The sequence below is a fragment of the Ochotona princeps genome, chromosome 4, assembly GCF_030435755.1.
Source record: "Ochotona princeps isolate mOchPri1 chromosome 4, mOchPri1.hap1, whole genome shotgun sequence".
Lineage (NCBI taxonomy): Eukaryota > Metazoa > Chordata > Mammalia > Lagomorpha > Ochotonidae > Ochotona > Ochotona princeps.
In genome coordinates this window covers 75895095-75912611 of record NC_080835.1, presented here as the reverse complement: position 1 = coordinate 75912611, position 17517 = coordinate 75895095, and the positions used below count along the sequence as shown (strand labels likewise).

Here is a 17517-nt window from a genome sequence, read left to right as displayed (position 1 = left end):
CAAGTATTCTGTGATTTCCATAAGATGGGGTGAATTCATACAAAGTGTATTCCTTGCTTACAAGTTGAGGGACAGGGAGCGGGGTCATTGGTGTGTGTGTGTGTGTGTGAATACCTGTTAGGGGACAGGGGGTGACAGCTGTTGACCCAGAGTCCAACTCAAGTCATACTTCTTCTGGAAGGCTTTCTGATCACATGCCATCACAGAACTAAACCTGGTTGTTTGCAGTACCCACACCAGCCTTTAGCTGATCTTAGTAATTTTGTTGGGTATTCAAAGGCTTGGTCTTCATTCTGGCTCTACAGCTTGTGTGATTTTGGATAAGCCACTTAATACCTCTGCCTGTACTCCCACCACCCTCTAGGTCTTAAATGAGCATAACACCTGGAGCGGTGTCTGGCCTGGTAGTTAAGATGCTGGCTGGAACACCCATGTCCCACACTGGACTACCTGGGTTCCACAACCCAGCTCTGGCTCCTGCCTCTTCCTTCCTGCTGATGCAGAACCTGGGGACAGCAGATGATGGCCCAAGCAGCAGGTGCCTGCCACCACTGAGTTCCTAGCTCCAGCCTTCAGTTTCAGCCCAGCCCCCAGTGGGTGGGAATTCTGTCTCTCAAATTAGGAATTGACTTCAAAATAATAGTAAATTTTTAATGAGAACAGCTGCTTTCTCCACACCTTAGACAAGAAGCATTCAGCTTTAGGTTCACATCCTGACAATTCACCATCAGTGGAGAATATTTGAAAACATCTTCCAATTGCTGTTTTCTACTTTACTCATACATGAAATGAGGATGGTGATGAAAATTATAGCTCTCCCATAGGAATAGCTGTAAAGATCGGATTGCTACAATGATTACATGGGACACAGTGCAATGTAGTTTCATTATATTGATACTGACATACCACAAGCACACAGTGTTAACTACTATAAGTGAAGATATTCTAAAGGGGTGGGATTTTTATCAAAGATGATAAAATGATTGCCCATTTTTCTTGCATTATTCTACAGCTGTCTCAGATGTGCTCATTTGCCTCCTTAGGTAGTTTTCAAGCTTACAAAATTATTTAGGAACTATTGATTGAATCCTTTTAAAACACTAAGCAACGTGAACACCAAAATAAAGAAGACAGGTCATTGTCTTCAGGAAGATCACAGCTTAGTGGGAGAACCAAGTCCACAAACAATTAGCACAGCACATGATAGAGCCAAGTTCACAGGTGACTGACATGGTACGTGGCAGAGGTGCCAGCACACGGGAGGGTGTGAACATGCTGCCATCTCCAGACCAGGGCTACGTCACATGACTTTGCCAAAGTCCCTTCCCAGTTCCACCCCACCTTGATACTCTGCTCCTAGGAGAGGGTTGCGTATGTACCACAAGGTCAGTGTGCATTTGCTGGATAAACATGGACAACTGAAGAGATCCTATTATTTAAGTTACCCAGAGTCCCTTTGGTGGGGGGAGGAGAGGAAAGGAATGCTTTTGAAGAGAGGACCTAACCCACCCCAGAGGCTGAAAAATGCATCTGACAGCCCGTGGTACCCAGGACCTGGCTGGAAGCTTGGAAGCTTGGAAGCTTGGAAGCTTGCACTTGGTCACAGTTCGAGCATTCACACAATGAAATCAGCAAATTCTGCAAGTAAGAGTGTAATTATTTTTTTAGAGCTGTCTGTTAAGACATTTGCCAATGTGCAATGATGTAGATCACTCACAATCGGCCATTTCATAGGTGAGAAACGAGGGTTCAGGGAAATTAAATCATTTGCTCCATGACACACGGCCAGAGAAGGCCGACTTAGGATCTGAGTGCTTCCTGCCCCCAAGCCCTGGGTTTGCCTCTAATGTGTGCTCTCCCACCGCTTAGCTTCCCATGTACTTGATCGTGAGCAGAGTAGCACCTCCTCTGTGCCTCGTCCTGGCTGAAGCGGAGAATGGAAAGGTTTTGCCTTCCACTTAGTCTTTGTGTAAAAACCAGGCCTGCTCAGACGCAGGCCGTGATACCTGCCTAATGTGTTATTCGCTTTGGAGCTCCTTGTTCAACCCTGCCAAAAATGGATGCCCTGTGAAAACATGCTCCACATGACTAAATATCACAGAAATGTCAACCAAGATCACAGGAAGACAGCAGCTCGTGCTGCTAGGATTGTCATTATTTCAACAAAAAGCAAGATGGGAAGCAAGTGTTGGTAAGGAGGTGGTGAAATGTTCACCCTTGTACCCTGTCAGTGGAGATGTCCAAAGGTACAGCCACTGAGGAAAACACTATGGGCATTCCTCAAAAAGTCACAAGTAGAAGCACCATAGGATTCATAATTCTATAAAATCACCACCCGATTCATCAAATCCATAGAATTGCCATAGGATTCAGTAATTCTACAGGATCACCATGGGATCCAGCAATTCCATAGAATCACCACCTGATTCAGCAAATTTAGCAATTCAACCTCTGGATAAACCCTCCAAAGAATTGAAAGCAGGATCTCAAAGAGAGATTTACACAGCATTGTTCCAGCAGTGTCATTCAGGATAGCTAGAGGAGGTGGCCATCCTAGTGTCCATTACAAATGAGTGGCTAAAGAAATTATAGTACGCTCACACATATACAGGGAAATAAAAGTTAGCCCTAGCAAAGTATGAAATCTCATTCATGCTTCAATAGGAATAAATCTTGAGGACATTATGCTAAGTGAAATAAGCTGAGCACAAAAAGACAAAAACTGATTCTACTTCTATGAGGTATCTGAACATATCTCAGGAAGATATTTGAATAACATTGAGACAGACGGGAGAAGGGTGCTTACCAAGGGCTGGAGGGTGGAGAAAGTGGATAACTAAAGTTTAATGGAGAGTTTCAGTGGCACAAGATGCCAAGTTTTAGAAATCAGTTATATAACAACTTGAATGTATATATTGAACTGCACACTAAAAACAGTTAAAACAGTAAATTTTATGTTGCTTAAAAACAGAAAGGAAAAGAAATTATGGTCCCAAATGGCATTCCCAGCCCACCTGATCTCCTGCCAGCATGGTGAGTGCAGCACTGGATCTCCTGTGCATCCAGTGGGAGGCAGCTGCCAGCCAGCACAGCAGCCGTGGGTGGGGGATACTGACTTCAGATGGCCCAACCGGCTCAGGAGGGGAGTTCTGAAAATGCACGCATTCATTTTATTTAACAGTTAGGCATCTACACCTATTTGCTAGGCCCTGGGATGAAAGAAAGATAATACAGTCTTCCTTCCTCAAAGTTAGCACGTCAGTGGGAAAGCAGATGAGTACTTGGTGGCTGCTGGCAAGACTCAGCTGCATTTGAATCCTGGTGTAGCACTTGCTAGGACAAGTTAATAAACTTGCATGAGGTGCAGCCCTTCCCTCCATGGCTCTGGACAATCAGGATACATGCTTATAAAGTGTCACTTTCTCCAGTGAATATTCATTCATTTGATTACAGAAAACTACAAGTAAACAGAGAGAAGGGCAACTCTTGGCAGCAAGAAGCAGTGATGTTATTCTCTTACACACTGCTTCTTCATGGCCTATTCAGTCCTGTTTCCAGGCAGGAAAACTGAGGATGGATATATAACTTATAGAACTGCTTTCACCAAGTGGTATGAGGGGAGTAGACCTAGCCCTCAATTAGCCCTAGTCTTAGTGGCTCCAGCATCTCCTGCTGCTCCTCCAGACACAGTCACTGGATCCCTAAGACCCATCATCACCCATGGACCACCACCTCCAGGGCCAGGAAACACATACATTCTCCTGCAGAGCTCTATTGGCATCTAAATGAGAAAGCAGGGAAAGACAGGTGGAAGGGCTATAGAACCCAAGCACAATCACTGAGGGGGAAGGTTTCTGTTTGCTTTCCCAGCTTCTGCCAGAGCCACCTCTGAGCTGTGCTTGCACATGGCACAGACCAGCCTCCAAAGTGTTTAATCTGGAAATTATGGGCCATTCTGATGGCAGTGTGCCCATCCTAGCCCCTGCTAAGGCCACAGTTCCAGTCCATGACAGGCTCATCAGAGTCAGGAGCCAACGACTCCCCACTTTGGAGAAGACCCTCCCAACAGCCTCGGGTTTCCAAGGCTGGTCTGGGAGGGGTCAAGGAAGCAGGGCAGCCAGACCAGCCTGTCTGGGGGGAGGTGGAAGGAGGATTACCAAGAACTTGCACCCTCTTGGGCAGCAGAGAGGCCAGACTGCCACAAACGGATTAAAAGGGCAGAAGATTCAGCTTCCCTCGGGCTCCCAGCTGGCTAGTGACACCACCAAGACCTGCAATTAGGAAAACAACCTCCACAGCACAGCTCGTCCATTGGTGTCCACCTCAGGCAGTTAGAAATCTTTATCCACAGACACACACATATCCTTGTAACACACACAGAGTTTGGGGGGAGGTGGGAGTTAATTACCAAGTGATGGTGTGGGCTTCACCTCTCAACAACTGCTATCTTCAACTCCCTCCTGTCTTCAGATGATTCCTCTGACTGGGGGTACAATTTCTGGCCCACGTGGGTGATGGGGACTGCCCAGTGTGGGTCTACAAATATCACCAGAGACAAACCAGGAGAAAGGTTGTGTTTACTGCCTTTTGCTGTTTGCTGCTGGGCAGACACAGCCCTCAATGGGTTTTGACAAAGAAGCCACGGGAATCACCTTTGCACAGGCCCGTGGATTTAATGCTTCCTCCAAATGCATCAGCTGATGCATCAGCCGAGATTAAAGCGCTCATTTATTTGAAAGGATACATGTCATCTGTGTTCCAGGAAAAAAAAAAAAAGAAAAACAAAACTTGCTGGTCTACCACAAGTTAGGCAATGAGTTATTACTTCCAACAGTGCTGACCATGTGTGTGTGTGTGTGTGTGCATGCATATGAATTAGCAGAATTAAATGGTCACCATTGTGCACAGCACTTGACTCTTCTCACATCTAAAGGCAGGCTCCATCTCCGTCCTCTGCCCCAAATGGAGGAGTGCATGCATTCTTCATCATTTCTCTACATACTCATTCTATGGATGGTCAGCATGAGCATACACTCAGTACCAAGGACTAGGAAGTGCCCTTTCTGACTTCACATGCCAGAGACAGTGATAAGGCTAGGGGAAGAAGAGTAGGTCATTGCAGTACATGGTGGCATACTCTGATGACAGAGACCAACCTAGCAGGTGATGGAACTTAATGTGACTCAGACAACCTGGGAGAAGTACAAAGACATTAATCTGGAGTCAGATATCAGCTTTAGCTCTTAGCACCTGGGGGCCCTGAGTACATTCACTTAATATCTCCAGGTCTTGGTTTCTCTGTAAAATGGGAACAATAATCCTTTCTGTTAAGAATTAAAGATGGGGTGCAGAAGGCAGACAGCACAGTCAGTATTTTTATATGGTAGATACCTTTCACATGGGAGATTAAATAGTAAGCAAGAAAGCATGTGATTATAATATTAATATGCTACAAGGATGTGCTTTAAAGCAGAGCCCATAACCCTCAGGGGCAGCTCTGGGTGGAGGGATGCAGAGAAGGAGTGACGGCTGGTGGCCATGGTTTGATAACATTGGAGGAGACCCCACCCAAGGCAATCTCAACATTTTAGCAACCAAGTCATCAGAGGACAGGAAGAGGGAAGCACAGCAAGGCAGCTGCTTGGGGGGCCGAAGTGCAACTATTGCCCCCAAGACTCCTGCCTGCAGGAGCCCAGATAAGAGCCCAGCTGAGTAGGGCCCACCTAACAAGCAGATCGCCAAATCCATAGGACACTGGACAGTGAGCCCCCAACTACAGAGCTGTGCATGTTCTAGCTCTACTTCTCTGCTTTCCTGTCATTCTGTTAGGTCCGCTTGAATCTCTGCACCTTGGGGCTATGACTAGAGACACTATGAAATCCTGTCTTCAGACACAGTGTTTGCTTGGGCCGCTATAGAAGCTCCCAGGGTCCAGCCACTCCCAAGGCTGAAGCAGCCTGTCAGACTCCCCTCCCCCTGCCCCTTCACTCTTCCCATTAGCACCGAGGCCCAGCCCACCAGCCGCACTGTCCTCACCAGTGTACAGCCAAGCATGTGAACTGCCATAGCCTGGGGGAGTCTGGACATTGGAGGACTGAGAAGGAGAGCATCCTTGGTTCACAGAGACCCTGGTCTCTGCCCCAGGCTGCACTGGCTGTGATTCCCACCTGGGAAGGTGGTGGGGGGGAGGTGGCACCTGAGCTCCAACCTCCAGAGCCATGTTGTGGGAAAAAAGACCAGTCCATAGCCAAACCCAATACAGCAGCAGCATACAAAATCCTATACTACACTAGCAAAACTGTCCATTTCAGAAGAAAATCAGAGAAGGTTCCTTGGAGCAGGTGAGCTCAATCTAAAATGATGAGTAGGAGAGAGACTTGAAGATTAAAGGCTAGAGCATTCGGGCTGAGAAAACATCATGATAAAGGTTAGGTACTCTCACTGAGTGGAGAGACTGAGCAAATGTCAACAGTTCATTTTTCTCTCCTCTTTCCTGTCTCTTTCCTCCTTATCATCTGTCACCCACACCTTCATACCCACAGGTCTTCTCTTTTCTGCCTTCTTCTATGCTTTCTCCATCCTCTGTCTATACAGAGGGGAAGAGTGTGGCTAGTGATGGAGCAGAAGGAAGAAGCAGTGTGGTAAGATCTAGAAATGAGGTGTGTACTGAATGGCAGCAGCAGCCACTCCTGACCAGACTCAACTGTGGGCACTGCCCAGTGAATAAAACCACCACCTTCAACCAAGGAATTTCCATATGGGTGCCAGTCCTGGCGCTCCATTAAGAAAATTTTAATTGTTTTCCATGACACATTCTTGTAGTTACGGGGGGTTCCTCCTTCCCTCTCCCTTTCATCCCCACCCATTTTCCCCTTCCCCCATTTATTCTCATGTTATCACAATAGTTTAGCCCCATAATACAAGTTACAAATTTAGCTTTCTGATATTTAAATGTACCAGGACGTGGTAACTACAGGCAAAGGTAGAAAACCTAGTAGCATAATGTACACATATATTGATAAATTTCATTGGGAGTCTTACTCTTATTTGGGAATAGAGGCTCATGCTGCATAGCACTTTTACTTCCTGGTCTGCTAGTCTCCCTTGCATATCTCATATGTGTTCTTCGCATATTGGCTGTCTTCTATCAGAAAGAATGTATGATTTTTGTCCTTTTGGGATTAGCTTACTTCACTAAGCATTATCGTTTCCAGATGGAAAGATTTTGTTACAAATAGTAAGATTTCATTCTTTTTAACAGTTGAGTAGTATTCCATAGAGTAGATGTTCCACAGTTTCTTTATTCAATCATCTGTTGATGGTTATTCGAGTTGTTTCCACATTTTCACTATTGCAAATTTTGCTGCTATGAACATAGGGTTGCAGGTTACTCTTTTGAATGCAAGTTTCATTTCTTGAATGTAGATGTCACTTCATTTGGATATATCCCAGACAGCTGCTGCACTTTCAATCCAACCCCTTGTTAATCCATCTGGGAAAAGCAGAAGCTCATCCAAGTGCTTGGGCCCCTGTCACCCAGATGAAGCTCTTTGCTTCAGCTTGGAAAATCCCCAGCTGTTGCAGCCTCTTGGGGAGTGAACCAGTGGATCTCTCTACTTTTGGCTTTCAAATAAGCACACGTTTGGAAAAAGATGTGAGGGAAACCTAACACATAGCCAGGCACACTTACTGTACTTCAAGTAAAGAGGGGAAGGAAGCCATCACTCACCCAGCAGTGACTACCAAGTACTTGGCGTCACTTGAGTTGTACCAGTTTGACAGAAGTGTTAGCTACAGTCTCTGTTTCAAGGATCTCAGACAGGAACACATACAGTTGCAACGTAGGCAGTAAGCACCAAGCTGGTAGGATGAGGAAGGAGTACAAGACATGTGAGAAGGCGGGAGCAGCTTCGGTTCTCCCTAGCTTTGTGACAACATGTAAGTTCCACTCAGCCTCTCTGAGCCTCAATGCCCCCTCCTGCACAATGGGATTCTCACAGGCACTTAATTGGGCTGTTGTGAGGATCAGTGTGATAGCATCTGTGTGTGTGAAAGTTGCAAATCAAAGAGCTTTGATGAATTCTGAAAATCAGCAAGGAGTGCCAAATGCAGAATACTCTTACTGCTGTTCTACAGGAAGTAAGATCATTATTCAGACTGGACAATTCCCCAGCCTGGCTTTCCTTCCCTCTCTGTCTGCATAGCTCATTCCTGCTACCCCATAAGTCTTCTAAGATGTAACTGTCTCCATGAGGCCCACCCTGGCCTTCTATTTAAGAGTGCCAACTCTCTGTTTCCAGCCCCTCAGCATTGTAAAACCCTTTATTTTTCCTTTCCTAAGTAGATGTTGCCTTCTACCATCCTCAGTTACTCACATTTTTATATTTAATATTTATCCTTCTTTTGCTATCCACTAACATACTATTTCCAAGAGGGTAGAGATGTTTGGTTTTGCTCGTAGGCATATTTATAACCAAGACAGGAGCCTGGGACATAGCAGATGCTCAGTAAGAGTTTGATGAAGGAATGAAGAATGAAATGCTCTGTTGAAAAGCTGCCACACCAAGAGGCACTCAGAGAAAGGTGAGCTTAGGAAGGTAGAACACAGAACAGAGCAGCTGCTTGCAGAGGTGGCAGCTGAGGGGGCCCATGGCCATCGCTTGGGAAACCCACGAGCTGAATTCATCACCTGCTGCATATCCATGAAGCTCTCAAGAGGTGATTTTGGCTCAATGGTAGGACTCCATCGTAATGTCATTTCAGAACACAAGTTGGGATAGCTTCATGCAAAATAGTGTGTATTGGTTTCATAATCTGTTTCATAGTGTGCATTACTTTCCTACTGTCATATAAATAAACTACCTCAAACCTCAGTATCTTAACACAAGAAAAAGCATTATCCCATCATTTTTGTGGGTCAGGAATTCGGACAGATGATTTGGGAGGTTCTAGCTGAGACGTTGGTTGTGCGTCTTTGGAGAGGGAAGATATGCTTCCAAGGCAGTTTGCTCACACAGCTACCAGTGGGAGGCCTCCCTTCATCACCAGCAGACCTTTTCAAAGAGCTGCACGAGTGTCCTCATGATGTGGCATCTGGCTCTCCCCAGAACGAGTGATCCAAGAGAGAAAAAGTAGAAAGCATATCTTTTAGAACATAGCCTCAGAAGCCACTCTCTGTTATTTGGGCATTTTTCCCACCGGTGTACAGGTGTGTTCTGTTTAATATAGGACAAGTTTCCATGTAACACAAATGCCAGAAGGCTTGGGATATGAGGCCAGTAAATACAGAACACAGCTAAGGAAGCATCCGGAATATCTGGATGGTCGCATGGATGTACTGAGAAAATCAGCACCTCTCACCACCTGCCAATGCTCCCTTCCTACTCCTCCAAGAAGATTGGCCAGTCTCCATGGCATTGGTCATCCAGAGCAACCACAGACCTTCAACTACTCAAAGAAAAGTGTGTATGGAAATATGGATCCACTCTGGGAGCCCTAGCATCCACTGCTCAGAACCCTGGATGCTGGTTTCTGCTTGTCAATATGCTTCTCTTGTTGACCCTGTCACACATGAATGAAAGGGCTGAGAGAAGTTAGAGTCCAAAACAGGGGTGACTTGAGGACAATGACCTAAGAACAGAATCTCTGCCATGCCCTCTGAAAGCTGCTATTGCTACGCAGCAAATATTTACAATGAGTCAGAAGAAGATGCCATCAATTGCAAACCAAGTGCTCCCCAAGGAAGGATTCAGATAAAGGAAGAAGTCATGGAGAGGCAGTAGTTTTTTGGAATGGAAAGGAACATGGCAATAGCTAATGTACTACATCTGCCTTCCTTAGGCAAGAACTCACTTTCTCTGGAAATGTTGGTGCCTTTGTTCCACAGGACAGAGAGCATGCACCTGCCAGCCTAGGGGATCTGCTCGGTATAGTTAGTTTTTTGACTCAGTCAGAGAAACAGAAGAAAAGCCTCCCTGTCCTTGTACACAGATCCATTCCCCTTATTTTTTTATTTGAAACAAAAGATGGCCTATGCCAGAGTGTACCATGCCCTACGACACTAGCGATCAGAAAGGCTCCAACCATGTGTTAGCAGATGAAGCGCCCAGGAAGAAAAATGAACCCATGAGATGCCATCAGCAGACAGACCAATGCCTCTTCCTGGCTGGTGTGGGCTGGGACAGAAACTCTGCGGCTCCTAATTCAAAAGGATGACAGCCACCAGAGCCACTTACACTTGGAACAAGTAGGAGCTTACTCCAAGTGACAGCCAAGAACTTTGGTGCAGTAAGCAGAAGGCATAAGGAAGAGTGGCAAGCTTGGATTTAATGTAGGTTCTGGAGACATAATTCTAGAAATGCAAAGTCATATTGTGGGTCAGTACAAAAAGACAACAGCTAAAAATGCTTCCCTTAAGTTTCTCCCTAAGAACAATCACTAGAGCTATCAATTACGGTTTGCTTACTTTGCCAAGGACTCTTTCAAATGTCCTATATCTATTACATGAGTTAATCATCATAGCCAAATGAGGTTGGAATTAACATCAACTCACAGATTGGAGATCCAAGGTGATAAAGGTTAATCAAACTGCTCCTGGCCACATAGCTAGCTTAGAGTCATAGTTGCAAATTCTGGGAGTACCGTTCCAGAGTTCACAGGCTGAACTGCGTTGACAAACTGCTTTCAAGGGCTTAAATTCAGAACCAATTACTAGTTCATGTCATTCACTCATTAAACTCACAATGAGTTTCAACAATAGCTTAGAAGCTTTTCTGCTTTACTGCCAGGTGAACATCACTGTGCAGTGGTTTTAGCCTTCAGTGCTGTTGAATCCCAGGGATTCCCACTTATGGCAGAAGATAGGCAGCTTCCTTGTTTTGTACCTGAAGAAATGGATGCACAGGTACGTTCTCTTCCCTAGGATACCTAAGCCTATTCCTGCCAGAAAAGCACTGAGTAGCTAGCCTTTAAGCCCAGAGCTCATGAGTCATTCTGCACCTGTTTGGGATCCTGGGCCACTCCACTCTCATATCTCGATCAAGTCAAGATGTGTGAGCTTGAGCTGTGACAAGTTTTCATCTGTAGAAACCTACAGCAAAGGCCAGAAGATTGGCAGAAATCTGGTTTTCAGCCTTTGGACAAGTCAGTGTACCTGAAGAGACATGAGAAACAAGTGACTTTATCAGACCTCCAGACTGGCTTGACCAAGGAATCATCCGTACTTCATCTCCCCTTCTCCTCTTCTTCCTCAGTCGAAGGCAGAGTTGACACTGGCTCCCTAGTGCATGCCATCCAAAAACAGAACACTCCCTAGTTGGTCATCAAATTTGTAAATTTATAAGTCCTGAGACGTTACTCCAGCCACCCTCTCCCTCTGCTGTCTCCCTCCTCACTTTCCTGGTACCATAAGCAAGGCTCATTGTCATTTCAGTTTTGTAAGGAAGTACCTTCTTGCCCCATTCTCCCTCCTTTTCCTAGCTGGTATGCCACTTACATAAGTCAGACAGACAGAGCTATTGTTTTGACAGCAGATAGTCTAGCTCTGAATCTCCTCCCCACATGTTAGCCGTGTGACCTTGTGCAAGCCAATTATTTCCCTAAGCCCATGCATTTTCCTCTGCAAAATGGAGAAAACAAGAGTGCTCGTTTTGTACATTTGTTGCAACATCAGGAGTTGAGATGAAAAACACCTGTCAAGTATTGAGCACGATGCCTGCTTAGACAATGAGGCCAATGATAGACGCTGGTAAGCAAGACCACTTGTCCAAAGCCTTCCTTCGAAGGAAGCCAGTGAGTAAGCCAGTTACCCAGACCAAGGGTGACCACAGAGCTGCTAGAAATGCTGCTACCTGCTACCCCAGGAAGGAGACAATTATGCAGTATGCAGCAAAAATAATCTTTTTTTCTAATGCCCCTCCCCTGCTGGGATACTTAGAACCCAAACAATAACAACAAGGTGGGGGTAGAATCCAGAAGAACAGTCATGTTGTGAAGGAGCCTAGTAATGAAGGAACAGCTCACAGGGCACACTTGGGCCCCCAGACATATGCAGGGGAGTGTCTTGGAGCTGCAGCTGCAGTTCTATGCTGAGTGGTCCTTGGGGGCTGAGATGCCTGACTTTGCTTGCCATGATCTGTTTGGGAACATGTGGAGGTAAGAGTGCGTTGGGGTCCCCTCTTCTTCTGCTCGCCATCACTGAAAGCATAAAAGAATGCCCTCCTCTCCTCCTGGAAAAGGTGAAAACCCTCACAGGTACCAGCTAATAAAAACAAAATTGCCTAAACTGCACACAGAGTTCATGCCTGTACTCAATGCATATTTCACACCAACCTCTTCTGAGTCCCATGAGAATCCACGTATTTGTGCATATGCTGCCCCATCCTTTTCAAATGCCCCTGACAGCTTCTAGGTGTCTGATCCTGGGATACTGCAACAATCCAGCCTCTCCCATCCAGGGGAGGAGAGTCGCCAGGCCCCTGTGTATCATCCCTGGCTCCTCCCTGTTCACATCCTTGGCTCCTCCATTGAGAAACATCTCCAGGTCTCCTAAGCAGAGAGTGAGCACTCCCAGGGACATCCCAGCTACTGAGAGTGTGATTCAACCCATGTGTCAGATGGGAGCGAAAAGCACAGGAAGGAAAATGTCCAGTCCAAAGGAAAAGTTTTGCCCCTTTCTCTGGACCCAAACAAAAGCAAATTGAGAGGCTAAGTCTCACAGCTTTGTCACACTTCACCACGCACTAACACTATCATCAAGCTGTTTCCCAAGCCTATGCATTTAAATAATATCATTCTGTTGTTAAAGAAAATAAATACTCAATTACACAAGTGATGGGACAGGTGAGAGGCAGGGGCATATTAACATTGAATTCCAGCACTATTAAAGAAATTAAAAACACTGGAGATAATATGAGTCTACCACCCAGAACTAGTAAATAAGCAACTTGCATACTCCTAGAGGCATCATTTCATAACCTGGAGAGCTAGTGAGCTTATACATAATCCCAAGACCAAGTTTTGAGTCCTCCTACGTCCACACAATGCCTTCTTTTGGGCATGTGGGAAGGGAAAATGATGCTAGGGTTCAGCTCAGGAAGCGGCTATAAACAAAGGGTACCAGCGAAAAAGTTGGGCTGAGCTGAACTATACTCTTTCTGCTACTGCTGCCTGTGGTTTCCACACATCTTTCATAGGCAGGATGCTGCCCTGCTGGGCAGAACTCCTGCTGCACTACAGCTTTGCTTGCTGGGTCTGATATCAGGGTCCAGGAACTACAAGGCTCCCACCACTCATTTTGGGCATAATTTTAATAACAATAGCATGCGGGACTGATGGAATAGCTGTCCTGTTAGGTGAGACCAAGGGCATCCAGGATGACCTCTGCCAGGTTCTGAGATTCTGCTTACAGTGTCGAAATGTAAACAACTAGACAGTTCTAACTTCAAGACGCAAACCTTGATTTGCCAATACACAACCTGATTCTCAGGGAGACTGAAGCTTGGCATCCTTGGCATGATACACACCCACACATACAAACACAATGTACTATACCTCTCAACATCAATTATGACTTTCACTTTCAGGGCAACAGAGATACCTTGCAGATTCCACATGGCTTACTCCTTCCGCTTCTTTACTTAGAGAAGGGTGACCTCTGGCAGTCTGGCTTCTGCAGGTCAATCCCACAAGCATGTGAGGCTACACTGCTGCCTTGACTCTGAGCTCCCCTCTACTTCCCATGGAATCAGAAGCAGGAGGGTTTCTCCCCATTTTAGGTTTTCCTGCATCATTTTCAAGGTCATGTGTTTGGAATAGAAGTAACCCAACCTCATAGACACAGGTAGAAGACTTACTATCATAGAAGCAATATTACTGGGCAACTCATCCCTGGGACTGATGGAGCATAGGAACCAGCTCAATGCAATCAATATGTCAGGGCACAAATGGCAACCAGCCTTGGGGAGCATGATGAGCTACTGGCTTGACCTATTCACTCCCTGGCATTTCAGGAGCAGTTGGGTTAGCAGATCACAGCACATACATAACGAAAAACTCAGGCAGATGGGGAGGGTAGAAGGAACATAGCAGGTTGGCCCTCGGAGAGGGACAGTTAACACTTCACATAAGTCAACCTGAATCCACAGAGGGTGACACCCTATTTTAGAAAGAAAATCCCAGGAGAAGTCTGAGGGACACACAGTTGCTTTCCACCAATCATGGCAGCAGTGGGATTAGATCAGGGACGATCCTTCCACCGTGAATCACACACTTGAGGAGTCTCATGGACAACCCAGAAGGTGGGGAATAAACTCAAGACCTTGCTTTTTATAAACCGAAAATTCAAACACTCTCTGAGGAGTATACATTGCCATAAGAGCTGATTTCCTTATCCACGGTACCTGTGAATCATCCAGAAATGTTTTTAAAATATAGATTCCTGAGTCTGCATTAGAAATTCTCATTCAGTTTTAGGAAAGAAGCAAAAGCACACATTTTTAACCATCTCCTGAACTGATTCTGACACAGGGAGTTCATTAAAACAAAACTAAACAAACAAATGGAAGAGACCCGTACAGTGGATCTGAATCTGCCCTATGTCCAGCACCATTCATGTTCAGGCTGCCAGAGGAAGGCAGAAGGAACTCAGAACCCCTTTTTAAGAGGCCACAGCTGGGACCATCATGACTTGCAGTTGCATACAGGTTTAACTCCTCCAACCTCTTCTCTGCCCCATGCCTTGAGTTCAAAGCAAGCCTTAAAACCCCTAGAAATGTCAGGGATTATAAGTACTAAGCAGCGAAGTCTCAGGCAGGACTTTGGGGCCCAGGAAACCAGCTCTGACTCTCTGGAAATTGCCCACATTCACCACATGCTCTCCACCCACTCTCTCGTTCAACAGCAGCCCAGAGGGGAATAAGAAAACAACACATTCTTTTTTTCATGTGGTCTTAATGACGTAGGATGAATCAGGGGTAAGTATAAGGATTTGTACAGAGTAGGCAGAGGAGGGGCACTGAATACACGGTTGCCTGAGGAAAAGCAAAGACTATGGTAAAAGTTTCCCAGTCTGGCGGACACCTAGAAATTACTGGATTTGCAAAAAGCGTCCACAAGTGTGTGACGCCTCATCCAAGCCCTCAAGCACCTCAAGTGCAGTGCCTCACGGGCAAGCGTGCCTAGCTCGGGCAGCTTCCCTGCGGCTGAGAGCAGGGCCTGTCCCCACGGAGCTGCCGCGCTGTGTCCATGGCAAAGCCTGTTGTGTAGACGCACACGCACCCTCTTACCTCTGGCCTCGCAGACTGCCTGCCACAGACAGCGATGCAGATACGTGCTGTCTGCTGCTTAAGGATGCCTCTCGTCTCCTCACGGCACCCTGGCGGGGCTTCAGGTCAAAATCAGAAATGGGCAATTACCCCTGCCTCTGCGCCCACCGTCACCCGGACACCCAGGTCCACAGAGGTGAGGGCGACTCCCGCACTCGCGCGTTCAGCACCAAGGACAGCGCAAGACAAGGTGTGGGTGCGCCCAGCCAAGACCCTAGCTCCACCGATCAGGGGCTTCTGCCCTTTCAAATCAAAAAGTCACTGATTGCCCCTGGACAGAGCCGCCCGCATCAACCCTTCCCGTTCCTCAGCGCTAGGAAACTCCGGTGCGCGCTCTCATGGAAGGTCGGAACTGGCCGCCTTCTGAAGCTGTAGTCCCCAGGGCTCCCTCTCGGGGCTGGCCGGGAGGTTTTCGCGACCGAGATTCCTGTTTGGGCGGTGGGAGAGGTACATAGGAGGGAGGGTGGGAGGGAGGGAACTTCCCAAGCCAGAGGCCCGACTGAGGGCGCAAGGGGAGCCCAAGCCCAGCGGCCGGCAAACTTCTGTCCCATCCACGCGGCTGTCGTCAACCCCTACTCCTTCATTCCGGACCTGTGGGACCCGGCGTCGTATCCGATCGGTGCTTACCTTCAAGCCATAGGGCGCCCGGGGGCAAAGACAGCACCGGCTGCGCAAACCTTCCGGCGCCCACTGCATCCACGTGCGGCCGCCCCTCCGATAGCCGTCCCGGGCCGCCGCTCTCCTTGGCGGATGGCTGGTCCCGGCCCCGCCGCGCCGTGCAGAGCCTCGCGGCTCGGGCCCGCGAGGAGCAGTGGACGGGCCGCGGCGGGGCGGGGCGGGGTGGGGCGCGGGCGGCCGGCGGGGCGGCGGGGCGGCGCGGGGACCGGGCGCGGAGGCCGCTCGGCGCGCAGGGGGCGGCCGGTTCCGACACTGAGGCTGGACCGCCGGAGCGCCGCGAGCGCCGAGGGAGGAGGCGGGGCCGGCCGGGCACGAGGCGCCTGGGGCCCCGCCCCGCCGCGCGGGAGAGCCGGCTCTGCGCCCCAGAGCCCGCGGGAAGCCTGGAGGTTTCCGCCCTCCACGTCTCGGCTCGCCGGTTGCGTTCGTGCTGGGTCACGTAAATATCACCAGGAGAGTCAGCAGTCTGTCTGGGGTCTTACGATCTGTGTGGTCAATTCGGTTGCTAGACACTGCCAGAGGGAAAGCCTGTTTGGAATGGACCGAGACGGGAATGCGAAAGGCTGCTTTGGGGATTCCAGCTCACCTTTGACTCCAAACTGAGGAGAGCCTGGTGGGGAGTGTAGGGAGGAGAAGCAGGTGGTAGTGAACACTGCTCCGCGGCTGTCCCTGTCCGTGGGAGCCTCCTGCTCTCCTGACATCCTCTCTCCTCTCCCTCATTCCTTCTTCAGCAGTTAGTTCCAGTCTGTTCTGCCTTGACCACACAGTCTATCAGATGCGGGGGCCACAGGCAAGAATAAAGCCAGGATCCTGTTTCCACATGCTGTCAGTTCAGAGTGGAGACGCCGGGAAATATCCAATAACACATCAAGTACCTGTCGCAGGGTCTCAGTGACTTCCAACTCAGCCCCTTTACTGAAGTTCAAGCCAAGGTCAGCCTGGTACAACCTGAGCTGGCACCAAGGTTGGTGTCCTGCCTCTGTCAACTGCTATTGGCCTCATCTACTGTGCAACATCTTACGTTTGTGTCACCTGCTTCGATCCTTGAATCTCCCCGAACCTCAGTTTCCATGTCTTTGGGGCTAATCATACCCGTGTCTCAGAATTAATTGAGGATGTCTTAGACAAACTGGAATAAGGACAGACTCCACCACAGCCCAGCCCCCACTCTCCAGGAACTAAGAAGGCCAGCTTCACTGTTAGGAGATGGACACAAAGCAGGACACCTTCCACGGGAAAACCCAGCCTAGGGACACGGTAGTTCTGCGCTGTCCTTTTTTTTAACCTCGATCTTGCATGACTGAGTGAATTTAATGCTGGCAGTGAGTGAGACGGATGGATCTTTTAGTTTTCAATTAGCAAAACGCCTCGCTCTTTAAACAAGCCAACAGATGCACTGCGTGATAGATGACAGGCAACATCTGCCGCCGTTCCGTGGCTGCACCAGAGGCTCCCTGGCTCCCGGCTGTCCGGGCCTCTGGAGGTCATTGGGTGCCTCCCCTGCCTCCAGGCAGAACTG

The 17517-nt window shown here is 48.0% G+C and overlaps 1 protein-coding gene across 2 annotated transcripts in view; it reads right to left on the bottom strand.

Annotated features, from left to right (window-relative positions):
• DRD2 (dopamine receptor D2) overlaps window positions 1-16255 on the bottom strand; it is a 54315-nt gene extending 38060 nt beyond the window's left edge. For both annotated transcript variants that reach the window (XM_058662521.1, XM_058662522.1), the window contains exon 1: window positions 15951-16255. The gene's annotated coding sequence lies outside the window, so the exon portion shown is untranslated. The remainder of the gene's footprint in view (window positions 1-15950) is intronic.
• Between the last annotated feature and the right edge of the window lie 1262 nt (window positions 16256-17517).